We start from the raw sequence: 22,159 nt of genomic DNA, 5'->3' as shown, positions 1-22,159 counted from the left end.
TTTTCACCACAAGAGGCTTAAATTTGTATATGTTAGCATTGACCTAGCCTGTGAGCTAAGCTCAAATCTTTGTGTTTGTGTGCTTATGATTGATCCTAGATGAAAACAGTAATTGAATGCATGGAAATATTTCCTATCTGGGGTCATTTGCTAAGGTGGGGAGGCAGAAGAGTGTGTTTTCAAGACAGAAATTGTCTGGGTGAGTGGGAAAGTAAACTTAAAGGGAACTGTAGTAGGATTATGGAGAAGTGTTGAGTATCCTTTTGAGGTTTGTCATCATAGAATTTAAAATCAAATCAGTCTGCCTTGATACCAAAACCAGACATAAAAAGAAAAAATAATAGACCATTATCTTTTATAAATATAGACACAAAAACCCTCCACAAAATACTAGCAAACCGAATCCAGCAGCATATAAAAAACATTATACATAATGACTAAAGAAATTTGTCCTAGGAATTTAAAGTTAGTTTAACATCTGAAAATTAATTAATGTAGTATATCAATACAATAAAGAAAACCACATGATCATTTCAATAGATGCAGAAAAAGCATTTGACAAAATCCAACACATTTTCCTGATTTAAAAAGAAATTCAACAAACTAGGAATAGAAGGGAACTTCCTCAGTCTGAAAGGGCACCTACACGAAACTCACAGATAATACCATACTTAATGATGAAAGAATGAGAGTGTTTCCCTTAAAATAAGAAACAAAACAAGAATGTCCACTCTTCCCAGTTGTATTCAACATTGTACTGAAGGTTCTAACAAGGGCAGTTAGGCAAGAAAGTGAAATTGAAAGTATTTAGATTGGAAATGGAAAAGTAAAATTATCTCTTGTTTGCAGATGACATGATTTTGTAAATAGAAAATCCTAAGGAATCCAGTAAAAAACTATTAGATGAAGATGAAGCCATATGTTTAATCTTTATTTCCTTATCCTATACATCCCACCAAGTGTCCAGAATGCATTTAGATACTAAACATTCTTCAGTGCCTTGTAATGCCAGTTACCTCCTCCACAACCATGGATTCTGCCCCTTCCTCGCTTTTGAAGCTCTGCTGTGTGCTACTTCTTTGTTAGAAGCAAAACCAAAAACTCTCATGGAGAACCAGCTGCAGAAGACAGTCTCCCTAGATAAGGCAGTTGAGGAGGGAGGGCCTGGATGTGCGGTCGGGAATGTCATGGTGTACACGCCACACCTCAGGAATGTTAACTGAGGATGGAATGGCGGCTTTTGGAAGACTATTTCTAGAAGAAAAGATGTTGACTTTTACAAACCAAATATGTACTGAAGTATAGAAGGCTGCCGTATTTGCAGAGCTAGGTTCTTCGGTTCTCACTTTAGTGATGGTAAATGCTGAAAGGACTTCTAGAGCTACTTGCAGTTCCAGGAGACTCCTTCAGAGCACTTCTGCAATGGGTGAGTGCTACTTGTGAAAAGACAGGAAAAGCTGCCAGCAGGATAGAAAACAAACAAACTAGAGTCACGTGGTAGGTGAAAGGGCATTCCCCAGTCTAGACTCTATCTTGAAGCCAAAGAAAGTGGAAACTGTATTGGAAAGGGATAAAGAAGCCACCAGCTCAGTAAACTGCAGGAAGAACCTCAGTCTCTCGACTCCGATGCCCACAGCCCCACATCAAGCACTTCTCCAGCCCTTCCTTTTCGTGCGGTTACCACTCAAGATGACAGCTCTGATATGGATATGGCTTCTGGTTTTGACAAGACAGCTGTCTTTCCCATTCAATCTCACGTGTGGGAAAAGGCAGAAAATATGTTGTGGGTTTATCTCTAAAGGCATTTGGGGGAAGTCCTCCTTAACGCCCATCTGTTTAAGCCTTACTGCAACAATAAGAAAGCAGCATCTGAGAAGCTGGAGGAGCAGGGCCAGAGCCTCCACCCATTTCCACTGAGGGGTGATGACTGAGGCTTACAGAGAAGGGGAACAAAAATCTATTTAAATTTTGGAAAGACAGAAGGGGCTGTATTCGTTTTCTAGAGCTGCCATAACAAAGTACTACAGACTAAGTGCCTTAAACAACAGAAACTTATTTTCTCACAGTTCTGGAAGCTAGAAGTCTGAAATCAAGGTGTTGGCAGGGTTGGTTCCTTCTGAGATCCTGGAGGTCAGGTTCTGTTCCTCGGTTTCTAAGTGTTTGTCTTCTCCCTCTGTCTTCACATTGTCTTCCCTCTGTGCTTGTCTGTGTCCAAATTTCCTCTTGTGATAAGGACAGCATTCCGACTGGATGAAGACCCACCCTAATGACTTCATTTTAATTTAATTACCTCGTTAAAGACCCTGTCTCTAAATACAGTTTTATTCTGAGGTACTGGAGTTTAGGACTTCAACATGTAAATTGGGGGTCGGGGGAGACAATTTAGCCCCTAACAGTTCCAATCCTGTTTTTGATTTGGATATTTGCTATTCTGCCAAAAGACAATTTCTAGGATGGTATTGAATTGGTTCTTCTTTTCTCCATTTCCACAAGCTCTAAAGCCAGTATCGAGTTTACTAAAAGAGAAAAAAGTATACATAATATTTAAGATAATGAGTATTTCATAGGAAGCTGAATGCTGCTGTAAAGTGCTCTTAAAAGTCTTTAAATCCGCTTCTAATGAATGAAATTAGGGAAATTTCAGGGGACAGAGATAGGGTTAATTATGTCGTTTTATCTTTCTATATTGAGAAGCAGTGGTTGAGGCATCTTTCAAAGATGATTGTTTTCCCTCATAATAATAAACTTGTAATAATTTCTTAGGCTTGTCACTAGAAGTATTTGTTAACAATTTTGAATTCAGGTTTTGCCAAGGTTCTGATCACTCAGACTTTTACCACTGAAATATTAATCAAGCCACACTAAGCTTTCTAGTGTAAATACCTTGAATGAGAATGTAATAAATATACAGAGAGGAGACTTGCGTCCTGTGTCACCTCCCTCTGTGTTACTATTTGATAGGGTGTTTAATTTATATGAGACTTCTAAAGCAGGAAGAAGAAAGAGGAGAAGAGAAGAAAGCTCTAAAGAGGAGAAGAAAGCTCCTCTTTTGGGAAAACCCACATCTTTTAAGATAAGGGATCCTGTATGAATAGTACCAAAGCATTATCACCTAGCAGCTAAGGAATTCTATTGAAATGTTACACTATATGAAAAAATAAAATGTGCATGTCTTCAAGATGGCACAAAATACAGGTTACTGCCTCTTGGGGTACATTTCTTAGAGGGCTTACTAAATATGTAATTAGTTGACTTTTGTTAGTATTGTATGACTGATGACTTCACTGAGAACCTGCACAATTCAGGCATAGCTCTGGATTCAGTTGACTTTGTGAAGTATTTACCCATGCAGAGTGGGCATTTGGCTTGTTTTAACCTATTAGGATTTTATTTTCATTTTATATTAAAGAAATTCTATTAGAAGAAAAGAGGTATGCATTGATCCTGAGTGGGCTGGTTTGGGGATGGCTTCTTTTAGTGAGGCTTTCTAAACATTGAGATTAGAAATTAGGTAATTAGTGAATCCTGAAAGTCTAGCTCTTCAATTCTAAAATCTTCATTTAAAGCCTCTCATTTCAGCTTTTCTAAAAGTACAAGGAAAAAAGGTCTCCAGACTTCTTCTGATGAGGGAAGAACATTTTGCCTACCTTATAAAAATGTGACTCAGTGCTTAAATTTAAAACTAGATTTAAAAATTAGTACAAATAACAAGCAGTGAGCCATTTTTATGGGTATACTATAATTTTATAATTATTAATCTAAAATTAAAATTCTATACTTCGTCCTTTTGAAAAAACCTACATACTACAGTACACACAAACTACATGGTGAAGTTGGGTGGGTGCTCCCGTAACCTTGAGATATAGTATAGGAATCTTAGCCATTATCTACTCTCTCTTGAGTAATATTTGAGTTTTATTTTGTATATTTTGGCTGATCTTGGTATTGGTAGAATATACTCTAATGTGGATCATCTCTGTTTCTGTATTTGTTTGTTACTAGACCCAACCACGGTCTTCTTTTCCCCTTTCTACCTCTCTTGACTTGTGGAATGTACTATATATGGTCATACAATTTGTAATCATATATTAGAAATCACAAATCTGTTTTGTGCTTTTTATGTTGTTAGATACTGATACTCAGACTTTTACTAGGATATTAAATGCATTTAGTCTTATTATAAAATTTTAAAAACAATATAAACAGAAAAGCACCCTTGAGGCTTCCCAGTTTTCATGAAGCTCTTCTACCAGGTACATTCACTTCATACTGTATGTATTCTGAATATTAATCCCTATGTCTGTGTATTGAAAATATTTCATCCTTGTCTTTTTCTTGCCTTTCAACTTATTTTATGGTTTTAACTTTTTTTTAGTTTTAGTTACACAGAACATTTAATCTCAACATGTTCAAGATTATCAATCTTTTATGACTTTTTTGTATTTTATATACAAATGCATTTTTACTTCAATGCTATATATGTTGTTTGATACTTTTTACCTTAGTGTTTAGTCAGTCTGGAATTTATTTTTATAAATGGTGCTGGGTGGAGATTGAACTTTATTTTTTATTGTAAAAATCATGAGTGACTGTTAAATTTCTCACATGCTTTTGGGATCATCTTAAATATTAAGATGATCATAATGGTTTTCCTTCTCTAATCTGTAATGTGACATGTCATTGCAAACAATGCAAGTGGCCAAGCAGCCCACATATCAGACTTGCTGGAGCAATGTTTACTAGAGAACGCTCACATGGATAGAGTCAGTAACTTAATGGTGAACCTCCATTGCCTCATTGCACTCTGAAGCAGAGCATAGCACAATCTATTCAGGCCATCGGGCAAATGCCATTAGAGGGCCCTTGACCATTCAACTATGGAGCTTTTAATGAATAATTAGAGAAGCACCATGATTTCCCCTGGCATGATCAGGGACCAGACTATAGTAGTAATAAGATGTGGCAGAACTTTGATTCTAGCACTGTCCTGACAGCATGGCATTCAAGGTTGAAGGGAAATCTAAGACTGGTGGTTACAGTTGTAAGATGCTGCAAGTTAGCCGTAGGATTGCCATGCCTAACTCACAGTGGGCCACACCAGTGTATACGACTGGGTTAGCACCATCCCCTTCCCTGGCATGAAGGGGGTTAGGGGTGGCACTGGGGTCCACATACTGTGGTTTACCAGTATTGATTGCCTTAGGCTCTGGGCCATTGCCAGTTTCATGGAGCTTTGAAAGATGCCACATTTTGGGGACGCCAGCTTGGAGGGGACCAGTGTTAGACTAATTAACTCTGACTTCTCATTGTCTGTTTGGCCATGATCCATTTTTCTCTTAATATTCCAGCACATCTGATTTACTTTACAGATCTGATCTGCTTTAGCTAGGATTTTAAAAATCTACTTTCCTAAATGAGATTAAGATAGACTTTTCTTTTATTATACTCCCCCTATCTGACTTTAAAATTTCCTTTTATGTTAAATATGTACAAGGTATCCTCTGGGAACTTTTAAATTTTTCTATAGTTCTACAGTTGTGTTTCTAATATGATTTATTTCTGAATTTTCTCCTTTTAAAGACCCAGCTTTGGTTTTATTGATTGTTATGGAGTGAATGTGTGCCCCCCAAACTCATATGTTGAAGCCCCAGTCTCCAGTGTGGCTATATTTGGAGATGGGGTCTCTAAGGAAATAGTTAAGGTTAAATGAGGTCATAAAAGTAGGGGCCTGATCTGATAGGATTAGTGACTTTATAGAAGAGCCACTAGAAAGCTCTTTCTCTTTCTCTCACTCTCTCTAGTTCTCTGCTCATGCACCAAGGAAAGGCTATGTGAGAGAGAACATAGTGAGAAGATAGCCGTCTACAATCCAGAAAGAGGGCTCTCACCAGGTCAGCCAGAACCTTGATCTTGGACTTCCAACCTCCAAAACCATAAGAAAATAAATTTTTGTTCTGCTCTTTAAGACTGTTGTTTAAGCCACCCAGTTTATCGGTTGTTTGTTTGTTTTAATGGCAGTCCACGATGATCAACTCGATTGCTTATTTATGTGTTAGATTTCCACTTGCTTGTTTCCTAGCTTATTTGTTTCTCTTACACATCATTTTTATTTATTTATTTATTTTATTTGTGGCTGTGTTGGGTCTTCATTGCTGCCCGCGGGCTTTCTCTAGTTGCGGCAAGCGGGGGCTACTCTTCGTTGCGGTGCGCGGGCTTCTCATTGTGGTGGCTTCTCTCATTGCGGAGCATGGGCTCTAGACGCGTGGGCTTCAGTAGTTGTGGGTCTAGGGCGCAGGCTGAGTAGTTGTGGCTTAGTTCTCCGCAGCATGTGGGATCTTCCCAGACCAGGGCTCAAGCCTGTGTCCCTTGCACTGGCATGCGGATTCTTAACTGCTGTGCCACCAGGGAAGTCCCTTACACATAATTTTTAAAGAATGGGCTGCATTCTTTGAAAAACCCTTGGCTCAATCTTATAGTTCATTTATTTTTATTTTGACCATTTTGATAGTGTATCAATTGATTTTTTAAAATTTCAGTGGTCAAAATTTAAATTTCCATGATATTCTGTTGATTCTTTTAAGAAATGAATATCCTTTCATATCTTTCTGAAGTTAGTGGATATTCTAAAATGCCATCCTATTTAATTTATTAAACTTGTGTTTTATAGGTAATGAATTTTTCCTTTTATTAGGTTTGTTTCCTCTCTCTCATTATTGGATTTTGTCTTTGATTATTGTGATTGAGTGCTCACCTGTGTACTTGAGATTGTTTATGAATTCTGTTTGCTTTAGCTTTTCTCCAAATATGGAAGGAAGAGTAGTTAAGACAAAGCTCCTGGATGGGGTGAGCCAGTGGCTTCTTCTGGGTAGTGAGAACTCTCTATTTTTCCTGGGTGTTGCTAGCCTCCTGAAGCTTCTGTTTTACCCCTTCACCCCAGGATTAGCTATCTCCGCTCTACCTGACGATAGACATGTCTGTTGCTTAAAGCCTGGCCCAAAGAGAGGTGACCCTGTATGCTTTACTTTAGTACTCCAGCCAGTAACTCTCTTAGTTTTCCCAGACCCCTCATGCATTCATTATCTTAGAACAGCCTTGGACCAGCTACCATCTTTGTGGGAGTTTTTTTTCTGTGGGTGTTTGGGGCTGTGGCTTCCTTCTCTTCATTCCCATATATTTTCTTTCATGAAAGGCTTCCTCATAGTTTCTGGAGGCCTGGGGGTACTGCTTGCTTTTTTTTTTTTAATTACATCTTTTAGGATATATACTCTTCTGTAATTTCCTGGCACCTGGGGTGGCACGAGAAGACTCTGGCATGTATTCAGTCTTCCATCTTGAACCAGTCTCCAAGATAGCTACATTTTAAAAACCATTTTATTTTTATTTAATTTCAGACTCATAGAAAATTTTCAAGAATATAAGAAAGAATTTCCAGTTGTGTTACACCCAGATTTCCCAAATATTCTCAATGTTAACATTTGAAAATAATGATTTGGGAACACGTATTCAATATATATTTGGAAATATATATTGAATCATTTAAGAGTAAGTTGTGGTGATATTACTGAAAATGGCACTAAAGCAGTGATTAAACTGGAAAAAACTGTTAGAAGTAACTTTTTTGGATCTCTGGAATCTAATTTTGGAGTCTGATAAAAACTTGACAACACCCAGAAGAGTGCTTACTAAAGAAAGCAGCTGCTAAATTTCAGTAAGTGAGTTATGTGATGTTTTTACTTTCCCACATGTTAGGGTAATTCTGGAGGAACAGAACCAACAGGATGTGTGTGTGTGTGTACAGAGAGAGAGAGAAAGGAGATTTATTTTAAGGAGCTGGCTCATATGATTGTTGTATCTTAATAAGTCCAAAATCTGATGGGGTAGGCCAGCAGGCTGGAGACTCAGGGGAGAGTTGCATTTCAAGTCCAAAGGCAGTTCTGCTGGCAAAATTCCTTCTTGCTTGGGGGAGGTCAGTTTTTTTCTATTAAGGTCTTTGATTAGATGAGACTCATCCACATTGTGAAGGATAATCTGCTTTACTCAAAGCCCATCAATTTAAATGTTAATCTCATTTAAAAAACACTCCTTAACAGCAACATCCAGAATAATATTTGACCAAATATCTGGGTACCCTGACCCAGCCAAGCTGACACATAAAGCTAACGATGGTTAGTTTTAACACCCAGCTACTATCCCCTGTTCCCAGATCACAGGTGCCATAGGAATGGCAGCTTGCATGTGCAGTGTGTTGGTGCCAGAGGGGCTGACCACACACAGCAAAGAATACAATCTTTACAAAGAGTAAGTTGCAGACTCAATCTCTCTCTACCACTTCATACTTCAGTATACCAGTTGATACTTCAGTATGCTATTTCCAAAAACAAGGAATTATTTTTATTATTACATGACTATAATGTAGTTATCCAAATCAGCAATTTACTTTGATGAAATACTGTTACTATATGGATGCATTTTAAAGGCTCTCGTTACATATTTCAAAATTTCCTTCCCAAAGTTTCTACCAGTTTACACTTTTGTCAGTAGTATATGAGAATTTCAAATAATTCTTTACCATCTTAAAATTGTAGACTTAAGTAGTTTTCAACTTTGCTAGATTGATATATAGTGTCTTCAGATTCATCCCAGTAGAACTCCTATCTTTTTTTGCTATTATAGATCTTAACTTCCTTCTCTGTATTTTGGGTTTTCTTCATGTAATCTTCCTAAGAATGAAAAAAAAAATTTACAACTCTGGAAGTACTGGGGGCACTTCCAAACTTGACTGTCCCTAGCACAAAAGCACTTTTGTTACTATCTCTGTTCTTTATTACATATGCTAATTTAAAAAAAATTATCTTTGTAACCTCCCTATAAAATAATAGTTTTACAGATAAAATTATAAGAGATTAAATGTCTTTCCCAAAGTTATACAAGTAGTAATTGGTAGATTCTGGACTCCTTTTAGACTGCCTGACTTCAGAGCTGATAACATTATATTGGGCTGCTTAGGTGGGAAGGACGGTGAAACACACTATGCACATTTGCCAAAAGGAATTCATATCTGTCATATTTAATTGTCTTAAAGATAGTGATCAAAGCATCTTTCATGAAAGATGATGGAAGATATCAGACTGAAGACTCCAGATGGGAATTGAAAGTGATGAAGAGTGTTGGATGTTAATGATGGACAAGAAATACAGCTTTTAGACTAATATGATTGCTAAGTTAAGGGAGATTGTATGTGATCTGAAGACAGAATAAACACTGAAAACCAGCACATACTGCAAAGCTAATAAGGTTTAACAAATCTTCAGAGCTGACAAGACGTAACACAAATGTGATGAAAGTGTGGCTGGTGAAATTTGGACTCTGATACATGGCTAAAAAGAATATAGCAGAGGAGCTGATAATCCAGTAAAGAGGAGTAGAGGACTTCCGACGAAGAACAGTCAGAATGGAAAAATCAAGAAATATGAAAGCAGGACAAATTTTTGGAGATCATCTAGCCCTACTCTCTTTACCTTAAAGATAAGAACACTGAGGCCCTCTTGAAATTATAGAGCTAGGAAGTTGCATAGTCAAGATTAGAAACTACATTTTTGACTCTTAAGTCCTGATCTTTTTCTGCTGTCTCTTGAATATTATGAAATTTTAATCCATAATATTAAAATTATCTTATTTTCACTTCAAATTCTTTTTGGAAGTAGGCAGGTTCAGTGTTGTAGTCATTCAATTATTGGTTACAAGTGAGATATTTTCTAGAAATGGCAATGATGAAAATTGAAATTTTAATGCTGAAACACCCCAACTCTGAAGATACTGATGCAGATACTATTACTTTTCACAAACCAAAAAGAGCTGCATTATCTGGGTTAGTCTATGGTTAAAAATATATGCACTTCCTGTAACAACAATGTTGGAGAACAAAAGAAAAATGGCAAGTTTTTTTGTTTGAAGGAACAGTCATTATTTTTCTCATTCACATACAATAAAAACAATTTCTATTATAAGTAGCCATTTGTCTTCATTCCTATTCTGTATTTATTTATTCACACTGTCTTATTAAATTCTGAAATTATTCAGAACTCCTTGGATATGTTGTAATTTTACCATCTGGGATACATCAGTCATAAAGTACATATACATTGTAATAAGTGATGCTTCATAAGAATTCACATTGGCTATACTCCATCTTTAAGACCTTTGTTCTGTTGAACAATGGAACTGTGTAATATTTCAGTTCAAGAAGAATTGATCTTATTTTCTAAGTTTTTTCAGACTGCTATAAAATTCTAAAATAACATTCATGAAATACAGAAATCTTTGGAGAATTTATGTAAAATCCATATTTTCTTTAGCTCATGAATTTCACTTTAATGGTACAAATATCTATAATAATTATACTATATTAAGTTATTTAGAACTGTTTAGTGGGATTCTACAGACCTTGGTGTTCTCTTTAATAAATTCCATTTAACTAGTAATGCATTGTAATGTATTGTTATAGATAAAAAATGGCTCACTAACCCCTTTCCTATCCGTTAGTATATTTAACCAGTTCCAGATGCTCCACAGACACATAGAAGCAATTGAGGAAAATTAGGGAAGTGATATGAATGATTCCTGCATGTAAAGTACTATTTAGGCATTTGGGGATCAACAGAGAACCATGTTTCCATCATCAACTCATTTATTGCTGGAGATTCAAAAAAAGTATCTCTGTCCTCAGAGAGGTTACAGTCTAGTGGTGGGAATTAGGCAGTAAACTTCATTATATTATGTCACAGAATGTTGTAAATACCAGAAGTTGAGAGGACATGAACGTCAAGCAGGGAGAAATTGCAGCTGGTTGAGGATATCCAGGAAGACTTCTTGAAAGACATGGTATCTGAAGTGGGTCTTGAAAGTAGGTAATTTATAGGTTATGATAGAGTAAGGAGAATAACAGCAGCAAAGGTATAGAGACAATACACTGGATATGTTTGGGAAATATCAAATGACGTAAGTTGTTGCTGTTTGGAAGATGAAGAGAAGAAAGTAATGCTAGCAACCATTTAATGAGCACCTACTACATGCTGTGCTTCTTGCCACATACCCTGCATGCATTATTTTATTGACCCTTCAGAACACTCTGAGATGGTGCTAGTATTATTCCTACTTTCCAGATGAAAAGATATTAAATGATTTGCCCAAGATGATACAGCTATTAAGTTGATGTTCTTAGATCTTAATCTAGGTCTGACTGGTAATAAAATCTGTACTCTTAACTACTTCACTATAGAGTTACATTGTGGAGAATTCAAAAACAAAGTGGGGAATTTATTTCCAATTACGTTAGCAATGTCAAACAATATTTTTTTAGCAAGAGGACCAATTATTGGGAGTTTATAAGATTAATCTGTTATCAATGAGTTGAAAGAATATGGGGAGAGAGAAAGTAGACAGACTGGTTAGTAGGCTGTTTATAGCAGTCTAAAAGAACTGATGAGGAACTGAGCTGGGTTGGTAGCAATAAGATTGGAAAGGTCGGAACACAACACAGAAACCTTTTTAGTTTTGTAACTTGTAACAAAATGACAACCATTTAAATGGAGGGGATGAGGAAGTAGGCAGTGTCAAAGTTGACCCTGGGTGAAATTTGAGTCTAGGTAACAGTATTGGGGAGAGAAACTGTTTTGAAGGAAAAGAGAACCCAATTTGGCCCAAGTTCACTGTGCTTGAGTAAATCCAGGTGTCAAAATTATTTGAAATGTAGGTGATTGTGAGACTTGAGATGGAGTTCAAGGATGAGAGATGGAGATTTGGCAGCTATTTGCATGGAAGAGAGGGTCGCAGCTATTTGAAGTCCCCAAGGAAGAGAATGTAAAAAGAGAAGTTTGAAGACAGAACCTTGGAAAGGCCTACATTCAGGGACCAGGGAAAGAAAGAGCAACCAGTAAAGGAATCAGTAGTGGTTAGAGGTTTAAGAATAAGCCTTTGGATTAGGTGATTAGAAAGTCTTTGGTCTCCTTTAAGAGAAACATTTGGTAAAAACCAGATGGTCAGGCATTTAAGAATTGAATAGATGCCTAGGGTTTCTTGTACCCAGTTTATACTCTGACTTTCTATTTCTAAAACTCTAGAATTTTTCTCTAGAGGAATAGACCCATATTTCATATTGCCTATTTAGCAGACTCGCAAGTATTTTAAACTCAAGACCAAAAAGAACATATTATTTCTGTTCCCCAAACCCCAAGCTTGCTCTGTATTTATGTCCCCTACTTGGTTATTAACTCCACTGTTCTCTCATTTGCCCAGAATGGAAATCTGCCACCATCTCCCCTTACCACTAAGAACCTTCCCCTCTCTTTCAAAACCAACATGTGTTTGATTGATTATTGCTGTAGACTGAATGTTTGTGTCCCCTTAAATATGATGGTATTAGGAGGTGGAGCCTTTGGGAGATGATTATGTAGTGAGGGCAGAGCTCTCATGAATGGAATTAATACACTTATAAGAGAGAGCCCAGAAAGTACCTTGCCCCTTCCTCCAAATGAGTTTACCACAAAAAGGCGGCCATCTATGAACAAGCACGTGGGTTCTTACCAGACCCCAAATATGTCAGTGTCTTGATCTTGGACTTCCCAGCCTCCAGACCTGTGAGAAATAAATTTCTGTTGTTTATAAGTCACCTTGTTTATATGTCACCTGGTCTGGTATTTTTGTTATAGCAGCCCAAACAGACAAAGATAGAAATTGGTACTGGGAAGTGAGGATTCTGCTGTAATAAATATCTAAAAATGTGGAAGTGGCTTTGGAACTGGGTGATGGGTAGAGGCTGGAAGAGTCTTGAGCTTCATGCTAGAAAAAGCCTACATTGCCACGAATGGATGGACCTTTAAGGGCAATTCTGATGAGAGGCTAGAAAGAAAAGGCGAGAACTGTAGAAAAGCTTCAGTTTTCTTGGAGAATAGCTAAGTAATCTTGAACAGAATTTTGGTAGAAATGCGGATGCAAAGGGGGCATTCTGATAAGGTCTCATATGGAAATGAGGAACATGTTATTGAACAATGGAGAAAAGGTGATCCTTGTTATAAAGTGACAAAAACTTGGCTGATTTGTGTTCATGTCTAATGTTTCGTGGAAGGTAGAACTTGTAATGAAAGTGGATATTTGGCTGAGGAAATATCTAAGCAAAGTTTTGAAGGTACAGCTTTGCCTCTCTTGCCTAAGTAAAGTAAGTTTTCTTGACTTATCTCCATTGCCCAGTGGAGCTGTGGGTTGGAGCCTCCCTCATGACCCCAGGCCTGTAAAGCCCAGCTGAGCCACAGGCACCTGACTCTAACCTGTGAGAGCTACTGTGTGGGCTGCTCAAAGCCAAGGGGTAAGGCCACCTATAGCCTAGGAGACCCAACCCCTACCTGGCAAAACTGTGGGGGTGGAACCCAAGCCCCAGTGGGTCTGGAAGGGGTCCACAGCCCATTGTGCCTAGAGGGCAGAGCACAGAGCCAAAGAAGGTTATTATCCAGCATTAATGTTTAGACTTGCTCGGGACCTGTCACTCCTTTCTTTCTTATTTCTCGCTTTGGAGGGGGAATGAGTATCCTATGCCTGTCCCACCATTGTATTTTGGAAGCACAGAACACATTTGATTTCAGAGGTTCACAGCTGGAGAGGAATTTGCCTCAGGATAAATCCTGCCTTCAGTCTCACTCATATCTGATTTAGGTGATATTTAGATGAGACTTTGGACTTCAGCTTTTTGAGTTGATATTGGAAGGAGTTAAGACTTTTGGGAGTTGTTGGGAATGGAATAAATGTATTTTTCATGTGAGAGGAACATGAATTGTGGGAGGCCAGAGATGGAATGCTGTAGACTGAATCTTTGTGTCCCCTCAAATTCTTACTGAAACCTAACACCCGGTGTGATGGCATTAGGAGGTAGAGCCGTTGGGTGGTGATTAAATCATAAAGTCAGAGCCTTTATGAATGGGATTAGTATCCTTATAAAAGAGGTTCTAGAGTGGTAGTACTCTTATTATCTCCAGAGAAGCGGTTAACTAATTTGTGAAGTAAAAAGTGGTAGTGCTGTCTGACTGAAAATTGAGTGTCTATAACCATTCATAATTATTGCATTAAATGAATGAATAAATAAACTAATGTGTAGCCTGAACTTTTGGCTGTATGATTTTGAATAAACATTCAATGTTTTCTATTTTCCAAATGTAATTTTTAAATTTTCTTCTGAATTCTCTAGTTTAATATGTTAGCTAAGTTATGAAATAAAAAATTAAAAACAGATGTTGAGTAAAGCAAGTTTACTTAGCACAGCTTTGCTTTTGTCAATATCTTTATAAACTGAAGTGTGGACTACTTAGGCATGATTTTATAGGGACCCCCCTTAAAGATTCTAGCACTCTCCTGACCACATTCTCTTTCTCCTCTTCATTTGCACCTTTTGGATGTGGCAGTAATTTTGAAAACCAACCAAGTGTTGGAGAAAAGGTAAAAGAACTAATGAGAATCTGGTTTGAAAAGAATAAGTATTTTATAATCTGTATTATAAATTCTATTAGCCTGGATAAACTGTGTCAAATCTAAAATACCAAGAGGTTTAAGTTTGATACAATTGAAAATGAGTATCACTATTTAAGTAATAATGACATTTTCTTGGTGTTAATTTATCTTCTCAGTATTATCCACTGTGAGACCTAACTTCCTAAGAAAATCTGAAAACTTTATCTACCATTTAAAAGTAATCTTTTAATCCCCTTAACATTTTATAATAGACTATCATAATGGATTTTCCTAAGCTTTCCATTGATGCAGGTGCCAGTGAACTTAGAGTGCTTTCTCTGATGGTTCCAAGATGGACAGAATCCTAGGCAGTTGAGTAACAGATAGTAATGCTTTGCTTTCTTTTATATCTCTTCTACTTTATTTGTATTATTAGTATTCTCTTCAATATGATGTTTCTTTGTAGAAATATTTTAAAGTGACTTCATTTTGTGAGGAATAGTTAATCTATATAATATAATCCATAAACTTAACTAGTTAAATATAACTTCAATATGGTAAAAATAAACAGATAAATGAAGGGCACCTCTGTGAAACCCTCTGCATTGTGGTACCTCCCACCTTTTGAGCAGGAGGCCTCATGTCCCATTTAGGACATATGACCTACTTATATGTAGTCTGAGTGAGGATTCTTGTGTCATTTGATATTAAATACTATTAAGGCCTATTTTTCTTATTAAATAATAAATATAAATAGAAGGTTCTTGAATGAACATGTAATGGATAATTTCACTATTTGTAGAACTGTACCCCAACTCCTTACCCTCAGCTTAGTTGTCCCCAATACCTGCCTTGGACTTTGAATCTCCCTCATCTCTCTTTATATTTGAGTTTTGGCCAGTGGCCAACATATCTCCTCCTCCTACTACATTGTTTGCAGCTCACAGTGGGGGCTCATGGAGGATGGATGACGGTGTGATAGTGTTTTGGAACATAAAACTAGAGGAAAGCCTTTACAAAGATAACTTTAATTTCTTCCATTTTTGATGACCAGATCTATGTTTCAGTTTTGTCAAAGTCAGAAGATAAAGATGGCTATTAGTACTGTTGTTCAGTTTTGTCAGAGTCGCAAGATAAAGATGTTTGCTATTAGTACTATTGTTTAATATTTTCCTGGAGCTAATTAAAAGTAAAGAAAACAAGATACAGAGGACATCAGCAAGATAGCAGAATATGAGGCTTCTGACTTTTCTGCCTCCCACAGATGCACTGAATGAACAGCTACACGCAAATCAATTCCTTTGGAGAGAAATACAGAAACTAATTGAGGGACTTCCCTGGTGGCACAGTGGTTAAGAATCTGCCTGCCAATGCAGGGGACACAGGTTTGAGCTCTGGGCCGGGAAGATCCCACAGGTTGCGGAGCAACTAAGCCCACACGCCACCACTACTGAGTCTGTGCTCTAGAGCCCACGAACCACAACTACCAAGCCCGTGTGCCACAACTACTGAAGCCTGCATGCCTAGAGCCTGTGCTCCACAACAAGAGAAGCCACCGCAATGAGAAACCCGCACACTGCAACAAAGAGTAGCCTCCACTTGACGCAACTAGAGAAAGCATGTGCGCAGCAACGAAGACCCAATGCAGCCAAAAATAAATAAATAAAATAAATTTTTTAAAAAAAGAAACTAATTGAGTTACTCTACACATTGGATGACAGAGAAAATACCTACATTGAAACAAGTAGGAAAGCTAAGATACATTCATGCTGTAAACCTTATTCTTGCAATCAGGAGGGAACCCTCAACTACCAGCTTCTCCCTGAGGAGTAGAGGGTTTGGACCACATGGCTAGCTCCTCAATTTTTGTGGCTGCTACCTAAGGAACTGGCTCCCAAATTACCTAGCTCTGAGAGTCAGTGGGGATCAGCATTTGTGAGTCCCCCAGGACCACATTAAACAAACAGATGGTTTTAAACAGAAGTAAGTACTTACCATAGCTATACCCCTGGGCTCAACAGAGGGAACAGGATAAAGCACAAGGTTATTAGTTTCTCCCTGATACTCTCAGTATGAGTTGGACTGCATACTTTTCTAGTTGCTGCCCAAGGATTGAGAGTTTCTAATCAGCTTGTGTCTGGAAGCTGATTGTGCTCCTCCAGGAGCCTGAAAGTGCTGTGGGCACTTCCCTCCCCGTCTCTGCCCTCACTCACTCCAATGATAAAAGTGAGTGTCCAGCTTCTTCCTGGAAGGAGCTTGTCCATGCATCTAGCACCCCAACTTTTATGACTGCCACTCAAAGGACTGCCTTCCAAATCACCTAGCTTAGAGAGCCAAAAGGGCTTGGCACTCACAAGTTCCCATTCACCACAGAAAACTAGTAGGCAGTTTCCAACTGATGTGTGAGCACTTCCTGCCATTGTCTCCCCAGGCTTATCACAGAGGGAGCAGGCAAAAACACAAGTCTCAGTTTTTACCTGGAAGGGATTTAAATATACACTTTTTTAGCTGCTGCCTAATGGTTCTGATAAGCCTGCATCTGGGAGCTGTTGGAGCATGTAATTAAAAGTTCTGTGGGACCCTGAATGGATGTGTGGAGACTTCCTGTGCCTTCTTCTCCTGCCTTACCCCAGTGATAAAACCAAAGGAGATAAGTGATTTACCTGTCAGGTAATTCAAAATGCTTGTCATCAGGATGCTCACTGAGGTCAAGAGAGCAATGCATGAGCAAAGTGAGAATTTTAACTGAAAGAGGAAGTATAAAAATACTAAAAAGAAATTGTAGAGCTGAAGAATAAGTGAAGTGAAAAACTCAAAAGAGCGATTCAACAATAGACTCGATCAAACAGAAGAAAGGATCAATGAGCTTGAAGATAACTCACTGGAAGTCATCCAATCAGAGGAGCAAAAAGCAAAAAGAACAAAAAAGAGTGAAAATATGGAGTGGGATGATATATTCAAAATTCTAAAAGAACTTAGAAAGAAAACTACCAACCAAGAATACTGTTTCTGGCAAAGTTGTCCTTCAGAATTGAAGGGGAAATAAAGATATTCTTAAACAAACAAAAGCTGAAGGAATTCATCCCCAGTAAACCTGCATTACAAGAAATGCTAAAGGAGTTCTTTAAGCTGAAGTGAAAGGATGCTGATTAGGAATATGAAAACATAAAAGTATAAAGCTCTCTGGTAAAGGTAAATATAAAGTTGTATTCAAAATACTCTAATAATGATGGTGGTGTGTAAATCACATGTAAATCTGGTATAAAGTTTAAAAGAAAAAAGTCTTAAAAATCTCTATAGCTCCAATACTTTTTTAATGGACACATAATAGAAAAAGATGGAATTGTGACATCAAAAACATAAAATGTGGGAACAGAGAGTAAATGTATGGAGATTTTGTATGTTATTGAAGTTATCAGCTTAAAATGGACTATTATAACTATAGGATGTTTTAGGCAAGCCTCAAAGCAAAAATGTATAGTAGATATACAAAAGCTAATGAGAAAAGAAGCAAAGTGTACCTCAGAAAATCATCAAATCATAAAAGATGAGAGAAAGAGAAGAAAATAGGAACAAAGGATCTACAAAACACCCAGAAAAGAATTAACAAAAGGGCAATAGTAAGTCTTTACTTGTCAAAAATTACTTTAGATGGAAATGTTGTAGACTGAATTCTTTAGTTGTAGACTGAAAGTGAAGGGATGGGAAAAGATATTCCACACAAGTGGAAAGCAAAAGAGAGCAGCAATAGTTATTCTTGTATCAGACAAAATAGAATTTAAGTAAAAAAACTGTAAAAAGAGTCAAGGTTGTTATATAATGATAAAGAGGTCAGTTAATCAAGAGAATTTAACAGTTGAAAATATTTATGCACTCAATATTGGAGCGTCTAAATTTATAAAGCAAATATTAACAGATTTGAAGGGAGAAATAGACAACTATACAATAATAATAAGGGATCTCGGTAGTCCGCTTTGAACAATGAATAGATCATCCAGACAGAAAATAAGGAAACACTGGACTTAAAGTATACTTTAGATGAAAAGAATCTCACAGATATATACAGAACATCCATTTAACAGCAGCAGAGTACACAGTTCTTCTCAAATGTACATGGAACATCTTCCAGGATAGATCATATGTTAGACCACAAAACTAGTCTTAACAAATATAAGAAGATTGAAATCATATCAAGCATCTTTTCTGACAGTAATGGTATGAAACTGGAAATCAATTACAGGAGAAAAACTGGAAAATTCACAAATATGTGGAGATTAAACAACATGCTCCTCAGCAAATGGTTGGTCAAAGAAGAAATCAAAAGAGAATTCAAAAAATATCTTGAGACAAATGAAAATGAAATGCAACATAATAAAATTATGGGATACAGCAAAAGTGATTCTAAGAGGGAAGTTTATAGTGATAAATGTGTACATTAAGAAGAAAGATCTCAAACTAACTTTACCCCAGAAAAAACTAGAAAGAGGAGAACTACTAAGCCTAAATTTAGTAGAAGGAGGAAATAACACAGATCAGAGCAGAAATAAATGAGAGACTAGAAAGATAATAGAAAAGATCAATGAAACTAAGAGGTTTTTTTTTTGAAAAGGTAAACAAAATTGACAAACCTTTAACTAGACTAACAGAAAAAAAGAAAGAAGACTCAAAATCAGAAATGAAAGAGGAAATTTACACCTGATTACAACTGATGCCTCAGAAATACAAAGGATCATAAGAGACTACTGTGAACAATTATATGCCAAAAAATTGTATAACATAGAAGGTTGGAGAAATTGCTAGAAGAAACATACAACCTTCCAAGACTGAATTGTGAAGAAATAGAAAATTTGAACAGATCAATAACAAGTAAGGTGATTGAATCAGTAATCAAAAATTCTCCCAACAAAGAAAAGTCTAGGACCAGATGGCTTTACTGATGAATTCTACCAAGCATTTAAAGAATAATTAGTGGTAATTCCTTCTCAAACTCTTTCAAAAAGCTGAAGAGGAGAGAACAATTCCAAACTCATTTTACAAGCCCAGGATTACCTGATACCAAGATCAGAAAAGAACATTACTAGAAAAGAAAACTACAGACCAATATCCCTGATGAACATATATGCAAAAATCCTCAACAAAAATACCAGCAAACAGAATCAACAGCACATTAAAAAGGATCATATACCAGGATCAAGTGGAAGTTATTCACGAGATACATGGATGGTTTAATTAATATAAACCATCCATTGATTTGACATTTATAGTCAAAGCAGTAAACATGATACACCATAATGAAGGGGAAAATAATCATGTTATCATCTCAATAGATGCAAGAGAAAGAATTTGACAAAAGGCAGTACCCTTTGATGACAAAAGCTCTTGACAAATTGGGTATGGAAGGAATGTAGGTCAACAAAATGATAGCCATATATAACAAGCTTACAGTTAACATGCTCACTAGTGAAAACTGAAAGCTTTTCATCTAGGATCAGGAATAAGAAAACGGTATCTTCTATCGCCACTTTTATTCAACATAGAACTGGAAGTTCTAGCCAGGGCAATTAGGCAAGGAATATAAATAAAAGCATCCATATCAGAAATGAAGAAGTAAAATTGTCTCTGCAGAATACGTGATCTCATATATAGAAAACCTTGAGAATGCTATCAAAAAATTGTTAAAACTAATAAATGAACTCAGTAAAGTTGCAAGATACAAAATCAACAAACAGAAATGAGTTGCATTTCTATACATTGACTACAAACTCTCTGGAAAAGAAATTAAGAAAACAATCTAATTTATAGTTGTGTTAAAAGGAATAAAATCCTATGTAATAAATTTAACCTAGGAGGTGAAAGATCTGTAAACTTAAAACTATAAAACATTGATGGAAGGAACTGAAGAAGACGTAAGTGGAAAGATATTCTATGTTCATGGATTATAATTAATATTGTTAAAATATCCATACAAACCAAAATAATATGTAGATTCAATGCAATCCCTATGAAAATTCCAATGGCATTTTTCACAGAAATAGAAAAAATAATCCTAAAATTTGTGCGGAATCATGTGAAACCCCAAATAGCTAAGCAGTCTTGAGCAAGAAGAGCAAAGTTGGAGGCATTCTACTTCCTGATTTCAAACTATCTTACAAAACTATAGTGATCAAAATGGTATGGTATTGACATAAAAACAGACACAGATCAATGGAATAGAATAAGGAGACCAGAAATGAACCTACATATATATGGGTCAACTAATCTTAAACAAAGGAATCAAGAATACACAATGTGGAAAGGATAGTATCTTCAGTAAACTGTCTTGGAGAACTAGATGTCCACATGCAAAAGAATGAAATTGGATCCTTAACTCACACCATACACAAAAATCAACTCAAAATGGGTTAAAGACTTAAATGTAAGACCTAAAACTGTAAAACTTCTGGAAGAAAGCATAGAGGAAAAGTTCCTTAAGACTGATCTTGCTAATGATTTTTTTTTGGATCTGACACCAAAAGCAGAGGCAACAAAAGTAAAAATAAAGAAGTAGGGCTACATCAAACTAAATTGTTTCTGCATAGCAAGGGAGACAATCAATAAAATGAAAGGCAGCCTACAGAATGGGAGAAAATATTTTTAAACATAGATCCAATAAGGGGTTAATGTCCAAAATATGTAAGGAACTCTTACAAGTAACAGCCAAAGAAAAGGTTTAAGTTAAAAATGTGAAGTTTTTCTAAAGAAAATGTGTGGCCATCAGATATATGAAAAGATCCTTCACCTCACTAATCATCAAGGAAATGTAAATCAAAACCACAGTTAACTATGTATCACTTCACACCTGTTAGGATGGCTCTTATCAAAAAGTCAAAAGATAATAGATGTTGGTGAGGATGTAGATACACTGGAAACTTGTACACTGTAGGTGGGAATGCAAAATGATGCAGCTGCTATGGGAAACAGTATGGAGGTTCTTCAAAAAATAAAAATAGAACCACCATATGATTCAGCCATCCCACTTCTGGGTATTTATCCAAGAGAACTGAAATCAGGATCTCAAAGACACATTAGTACTCCCAGGTTTATAGCAGCACTATTCACAATACCCAAGATACGGAAACAACACGTGTCCATTGATGGATGAATAGATAAAGAAAATGTATAATGGAATACTATTCAGCCTTAAATAAGAAGGAAGTTCTGTAGTATGCAACAACATGGATGAACCTTGGGGGACATTATGCTAAGTGAAAGAAGCCAGTCACAGAAAGACAAATACTATGTGATTCCACTTACATGTGGTATCTACAGTAGTCAAATTCATAGCAACAAAGAATGGAATGGTTTCCAGGGGCAAGGGAAATGGTGAAGTGGGGAGTTATAAATTAGCAGGCATAAAGTTTTAATGAAGAAAGATAAGTAAATAATAGAGATCTGCTCTACAACATTGTACCTATAGTCAACAATACTCTATTATGCACTTCAAAAAATTGTCAGGAGGGTAGATCTCATGTTAAGTATTCTTACCACAATATAAAAAAATTAATAAAGTTTTTTCTAAAAAAAGAGTGAAAATGAACAGGGGACATGGGTTCAAGCCCTGGTTTGGGAAGATCCCACATGCTGTGGAGCAACTAAACCCAGGCACCACAACTACTGAGCCTGTGCT

General features: G+C 36.7%; 1 protein-coding gene and 1 pseudogene across 5 annotated transcripts in view; both read left to right on the top strand.

Annotated features, from left to right (window-relative positions):
- The window catches only part of ZCWPW2 (zinc finger CW-type and PWWP domain containing 2), a 139,785-nt gene that overhangs the window by 24,952 nt on the left and 92,674 nt on the right, over positions 1-22,159 (top strand). The window lies entirely within an intron of this gene.
- On the top strand, positions 969-15,751 carry LOC101275373 (SIN3-HDAC complex-associated factor-like; annotated as a pseudogene).

The sequence above is a fragment of the Orcinus orca genome, chromosome 10, assembly GCF_937001465.1.
Source record: "Orcinus orca chromosome 10, mOrcOrc1.1, whole genome shotgun sequence".
Classification (NCBI taxonomy): Eukaryota; Metazoa; Chordata; class Mammalia; order Artiodactyla; family Delphinidae; genus Orcinus; species Orcinus orca.
Note: the sequence above shows the minus strand (reverse complement) of the source record. Positions and strands in the feature narration are given on the sequence as shown.